At 36.7% G+C, this 6,197-nt stretch overlaps 1 non-coding gene across 1 annotated transcript; it reads left to right on the top strand.

Annotated features, from left to right (window-relative positions):
* The first annotated feature begins 1,858 nt into the window (after window positions 1-1,858).
* Window positions 1,859-1,965, top strand: LOC120578751 (small nucleolar RNA R71). Its single transcript, XR_005644562.1, has one exon. It is a non-coding gene; the product is annotated as a small nucleolar RNA R71 (small nucleolar RNA).
* The last annotated feature ends 4,232 nt before the right edge of the window (window positions 1,966-6,197 follow it).

The following is a 6,197-nucleotide window of genomic DNA, read 5'->3' as shown; positions in this document are numbered from 1 at the left end:
GGATGGTTTTTGGGAGGTAAGGTCTAGCACGGCCGTGCCAGTGTGAGCACGGGCCGTGCCAAGGTTCTGGATAAATTGGCCTCAAAATTCCTCCGTTTTCTCGAATCATACTCGGATAATTACCTACAAAACAATTAAAAACAAACAACAAAACAAAACAAAAGCAGTTAAATGCGTGGGTTGCCTCCCACGAAGCGCTTCTTTATAGTCATTAGCTTGACGTTATAAGAAAGTGTCCTTAGAAGGGATCAAAGAGGTCATATTGTGTAGATGGCGCTAATGAGCGTTCTTTCACATCATATCCTTGAATCACATTACAAGAATAGAGGGCGGGACCTTTCATATAATTTTCCAACTCAAATCCTATCAACTCATCACTCACTTGAAAAACAATCCTACCATTATGAACATCTACTATAGCACCCGCAGTGGCGAGAAAGGGTCGTCCTAAGATTATAGGGCACGCATTGTCCTCATCTATGTCAAGCACCATGAAATCAGTTGGGATGTCTATCCCTTCTATTTTAACGGGGATGTCCTCGACATATCCGACAGGTTGGATATCAGAACGATCGGCTAACTTCAATGTTGTTTCAGTAGGCTTTAGCTCGCCCAACCCCAGCCTTGTAAAGAGTGGTAAGGGCAATAGACTAACACTAGCTCCTAAGTCACACAAGGCTCGGTTTAAGGTTTCATTCCCTATCATACAAGGGATGGCAAAACTTCCTGGATCTCTAAGCTTTGTAGGTGGCTTCTTGATGATTGCACTATTGTCCCTTGTCAAAGCTATTGTTTCATTATGATCTATAGCCTTTTTCTTTGAAAAAATTTCTTTTAAAAACTTGGCGTATAGAGGCATACGAGACAAAGCTTCAGCATAGGGGATCTTAATGCAAATCTTTCGAATTATGTTAAAGAATGTAGTGAATTGAGCCTCCAAGTTGAGCTTAGTAAGCCTTAATGGTGTAAGGGCTTTGTTTTTATCAAGCGGTTTCTCACTTTTTATCACACCATTCTTACCTAGACACCTAACACTCTCCCTCTTGATACTTTTGGCTTTAGTAACAGTCTCTTCTAGCTTACTAGCCCCTAGAAAAATAGCGTTGACATGGGCTTTGGGGTTTGTTTCAGGTTGACCAGGAAAGACTCCTGGTGTTTGAGAAGAGGTGGCCACTTGTTGGGCCACTTGGGAGATTTGGGTCTCAAGCATTTTGGTGTGTGTGGCGATAGAATCAACCTTGGTATTGAGTTTGCAGAGAGAGTCGTTCAGAAATCCTGTTTGGTTTTTCAATTCTTGAAGATTTTTATTTTGGTTCATCATGCAGTTTTCCAACAGAATTTCCAGACTAGATTTCTGAGCCACTCTCTGGTTGTTTGTGTAGCCAGGTGGTGCTGCTTGTCCATAGAAACCTTGAGGATTTTTGTAAAAATTTTGATTTGGCCTCATTCCTTGGTTATATTGAGCGTAATTCAGTTGCTCAATATTGGCAGCACTACCTAACTGACAATCAACACCTATATGACCGGATATACCACAGATTTCACAAGGAGGGGATGCAGAAGAAGGTGTAACAACATTAACATTAAGTTTTTCAATCTTTTGGGTTAATGCCTCAACCTTAGCAGCAAGGTGGTTATATTCAGAGACTTCATATATACCTGCCTCTTAGAGGGAGTAGGAGTGGTGACGGTTCTCTCGTTGGTCCATTGGTAGTGATTCTGAGCCATGTCTTTAATCAAAGCATAAGCCTCCGTGTAGTTTTTGTTCATTAGAGCTCCACCTGCAGCTGCATCAACAGACATCTTAGTGGTATAAGACAAGCCATTATAAAACGTGTGGACTATAAGCCACTTCTCTAGGCCATGGTGGGGACAAAGTCTAAGCATTTCCTTGAAACGCTCCCACGCCTCATAGAGAGATTCCCCATCTTTTTGATTGAAACGCGTGATTTGGTCTCTAAGCTTAGCGGTTTTAGATGGGGGGAAAATCGGGCGAGGAATGCTCGCCTCATATCGTCCCATGAAGTAATGGAACCGACTTCTAGGGAATGCAACCAAGCGCTAGCTCTATCCCTTAAGGAAAAGGGAAAGAGATGAAGTCTTACGGCTTCTTGGTTCTCTTTTATGGTGCCACTGAGTCTTAGGAACGCCTTGTCGTTCAAAGCGGGAGGACTCATGTCCTGGAACACTTATTGTTCAAAGAGGTGAGGGCTTAGGCCCTGATGAATGCTTTAACCATTCAATATCCGATGAGGGCTACTATCCTGTAAATTGGTACCACATGCATGTGCATTGTAGAGGAGTCTTAGTGGAGTTGTCGAGTGTTGCATGAGTCGTTGTCTTGGTTGTAAATACCGTTGCTGATGATGTTGTTGATTGTGAAATATACAATTATCTTTGAATCATTATTATTATGTTAGGGTGTTAGATTCAATTGATGAATTTAGTAACTATATTTATTGTTGTGAATCTCACCCCTTCTGCTTGAAAATGTTGCCCTTCTTATGGATAACTTGCAGGTAATAAAGATTAGTAGGAGTGGTGGCTCAAGTGTCTTAGGGCTCTGATACGTAACGGGGTGGGAAATTGTTGCTAAGTTTATCATTCCTTTATGTATCAATTTTTGAACATGTTGTTGAAGCTTTTATTGTCGTTGAATTAATTCCGCTGCAAAGTTTTAATTATTATGTTGTTGAAATTTGAAGGATAATTATTTAATTATTCCATTTGTGATTTTTAAGAAAAAAAAAGGTGTAACATTCCGTTTATGGTGTTTTACTCTGATTAATTTATGAAACTTTTATGTTGGAAAAACGAGGTGTTACAATTGGTATCAGAGCAGGTCGGTCCGTCCGGCCAAGTAGTTGAGTCGTTTGAGTCGTGTGATAGTGTAATATTGTCGTTGTGTTTTTCTAATTAATAATTATGTTTTATTATGTGATTAAGTTGACTAACTAACTTTAATGTGATTTTTGTGTATTGTTGAAGTTTCTATTTGTTATACATAGTTTACGATATTTAAGCAATAACTGAATTTGTTTTCTTTTGTGCTTTGAATTTCGAGTACAAAATTCTTTAAGTTGGGGAGAGTTGTAACGCCCTAGTCGTTATTTTATTTATTTTAATTTATTTAGAGTCTTTTAAATGATTTTAAATAATATTTGTGATTTATGTGGTGTGTATTATTTTATTATATAGTTTATTTTAATAATAATTAAAATAAGTGGGAAATTAATATTATTTTGGAGGTTGGTGAGTTAATTAGGATTTAATAGAATTAAGGGGAGTTAATGAGATAAAGGGAAGTTAACTCCAGAGAAGGGAGAAATTTTTTTTACGTACAACAGATCTTTTGGGAGAAAAGGGAGAGAAGAGGAAGTAGAGCCAAGGAACCCGAATTGTTGTGCGTTTTTTCTGCAAAATTAAGGTAAGGGTGAGGTTTGCTTCAATAGTGTAGTTAATGAATTCTGATTTTGATTTTAACAGGTTTATATTTGAATCATTATTATTATGTTAGGGTGTTAGATTCAATTGATGAATTTATTATCGATATTTATTGTTGTGAATCTCACCCCTTCTGCTTGAAAATCTTGCCCTTCTTATGGGTAACTTGCAGGTAATAAAGATTAGTAGGAGTGGTGGCTCAAGTGTCTTAGGGCTCTGATACGTAACGGGGTGGGAAATTGTTGCTAAGTTTATCATTCCTTTATGTATCAATTTTGGAACATGTTGTTGAAGCTTTTATTGTCGTTGAATTAATTCCGCTGCAAAGTTTTAATTATTATGTTGTTGAAATTTGAAGGATAATTATTTAATTATTCCATTTATGATTTTTAAGAAAAAAAAAAGGTGTAACATTCCGTTTAAGGTGTTTTACTCTGATTAATTTATGAAACTTTTATGTTGGAAAAACGAGGTGTTACAATTGGTATCAGAGCAGGTCGGTCCGTCCGGCCAAGTAGTTGAGTCGTTTGAGTCGTGTGATAGTGTAATATTGTCGTTGTGTTTTTCTAATTAATAATTATGTTTTATTATGTGATTAAGTTGACTAACTAACTTTAATGTGATTTTTGTGTATTGTTGAAGTTTCTATTTGTTATACATAGTTTACGATATTTAAGCAATAACTGAATTTGTTTTCTTTTGTGCTTTGAATTTCGAGTACGAAATTCTTTAAGTTGGGGAGAGTTGTAACGCCCTAGTCGTTATTTTATTTATTTTAATTTATTTAGAGTCTTTTAAATGATTTTAAATAATATTTGTGATTTATGTGGTGTGTATTATTTTATTATATAGTTTATTTTAATAATAATTAAAATAAGTGGGAAATTAATATTATTTTGGAGGTTGGTGAGTTAATTAGGATTTAATAGAATTAAGGGGAGTTAATGAGATAAAGGGAAGTTACATTTTGGGGAGTTAAGAAAAGAGAAGGGAGAAATTTTTTTTACGTACAACAGATCTTTTGGGAGAAAAGGGAGAGAAGAGGAAGTAGAGCCAAGGAACCCGAATTGTTGTGCGTTTTTTCTGCAAAATTAAGGTAAGGGTGAGGTTTGCTTCAATAGTGTAGTTAATGAATTCTGATTTTGATTTTAACAGGTTTATGAGAGAATTGGGAAATTTAGGTTTATGGTTAATTATTGAGTTTTGGGTGTAGAGTTTGTTGTTCTGATGTTAGAATTAGGTTCTTTTTGCATACAGCACTTAGTTTAGCATCTGTAAACCAATTTGGGGAGTGAAAGTGAGAAAATTGGATTTTTGGGGAAAAACCTGCATTCTGGTCTTGCTGACATTCATCGCTCGCCTAGGCGAGTGGACTTTCCCGCGTCGCGCGAGAGCAATGTTCATAGCTCGCCCCGCGAGCAAGCCAACTCGCCATGGCGAGTACCCGTGAGAAAAACATGATTTTTGAATTGTTGTTATAAGCTGTAAGATGGATAGTTTTAAGTGCGTAGATGATTTTAGAGAGGTCTGGGACAATTTTTGGATTAAAAAGATGAATAGGGAACTTAAAAATGAAGATTTAGTGAGAAAAATGTCAAAACTCCCGAGAGCACCTGTTTTTCGTTCACCTTGAGTTCGCCGTGGCGAGCAACCCGTTTTCTTGTGCTTGCCATAGCGAGTAGATGTACTCGCGAGGCGAGATGTCCAGTTTTAGAGCTGTTTGTTATTTAATTGAATAATGTTGAATGATATTGATGTTTAAACATGATTATGATTAATTGTGCCTTTTTATGGAATTACTGAATTGATTATGATGATCTGTTGTTGACTGGGATGTATGATTTTATTTAATTAAATCATACATGTTGATGAATTATGGAGTTGTGAGTCATATATACATATATGCATTTGTTGAAGTTGTATATAGATATACACAAGTGGAGTCAGTTGCATAAGCATAAAAGCGGGAGGGCTCTGGCCCTGGAACGCCTTTTCGTTCAAAGCGGGAGGACTCATGTCCTGGAACACTTATTGTTCAAAGAGGTGAGGGCTTAGGCCCTGATGAATGCTTTAACCATTCAATATCCGATGAGGGCTACTGCCCTGTAAATTTGTACCACATGCATGTGCATTGTAGAGGAGTCTTAGTGGAGTTGTCGAGTGTTGCATGAGTCGTTGTCTTGGTTGTATATACCGTTGCTGATGATGTTGTTGATTGTGAAATATACAATTATATTTGAATCATTATTATTATGTTAGGGTGTTAGATTCAATTGATGAATTTATTATCGATATTTATTGTTGTGAATCTCACCCCTTCTGCTTGAAAATCTTGCCCTTCTTATGGGTAACTTGCAGGTAATAAAGATTAGTAGGAGTGGTGGCTCAAGTGTCTTAGGGCTCTGATACGTAACGGGGTGGGAAATTGTTGCTAAGTTTATCATTCCTTTATGTATCAATTTTGGAACATGTTGTTGAAGCTTTTATTGTCGTTGAATTAATTCCGCTGCAAAGTTTTAATTATTATGTTGTTGAAATTTGAAGGATAATTATTTAATTATTCCATTTATGATTTTTAAGAAAAAAAAAAGGTGTAACATTCCGTTTAAGGTGTTTTACTCTGATTAATTTATGAAACTTTTATGTTGGGAAAACGAGGTGTTACAATTGGTATCAGAGCAGGTCCGTCCGTCCGGCCAAGTAGTTGAGTCGTTTGAGTCGTGTGATAGTTAAATATTGTCGTTGTGTTTTTC

The sequence above is a fragment of the Medicago truncatula genome, chromosome 2 (assembly GCF_003473485.1).
Source record: "Medicago truncatula cultivar Jemalong A17 chromosome 2, MtrunA17r5.0-ANR, whole genome shotgun sequence".
Lineage (NCBI taxonomy): Eukaryota > Viridiplantae > Streptophyta > Magnoliopsida > Fabales > Fabaceae > Medicago > Medicago truncatula.
The sequence above is the reverse complement of the archived record's forward strand: the minus strand, read 5'-3'. Positions and strand labels throughout refer to the sequence as shown.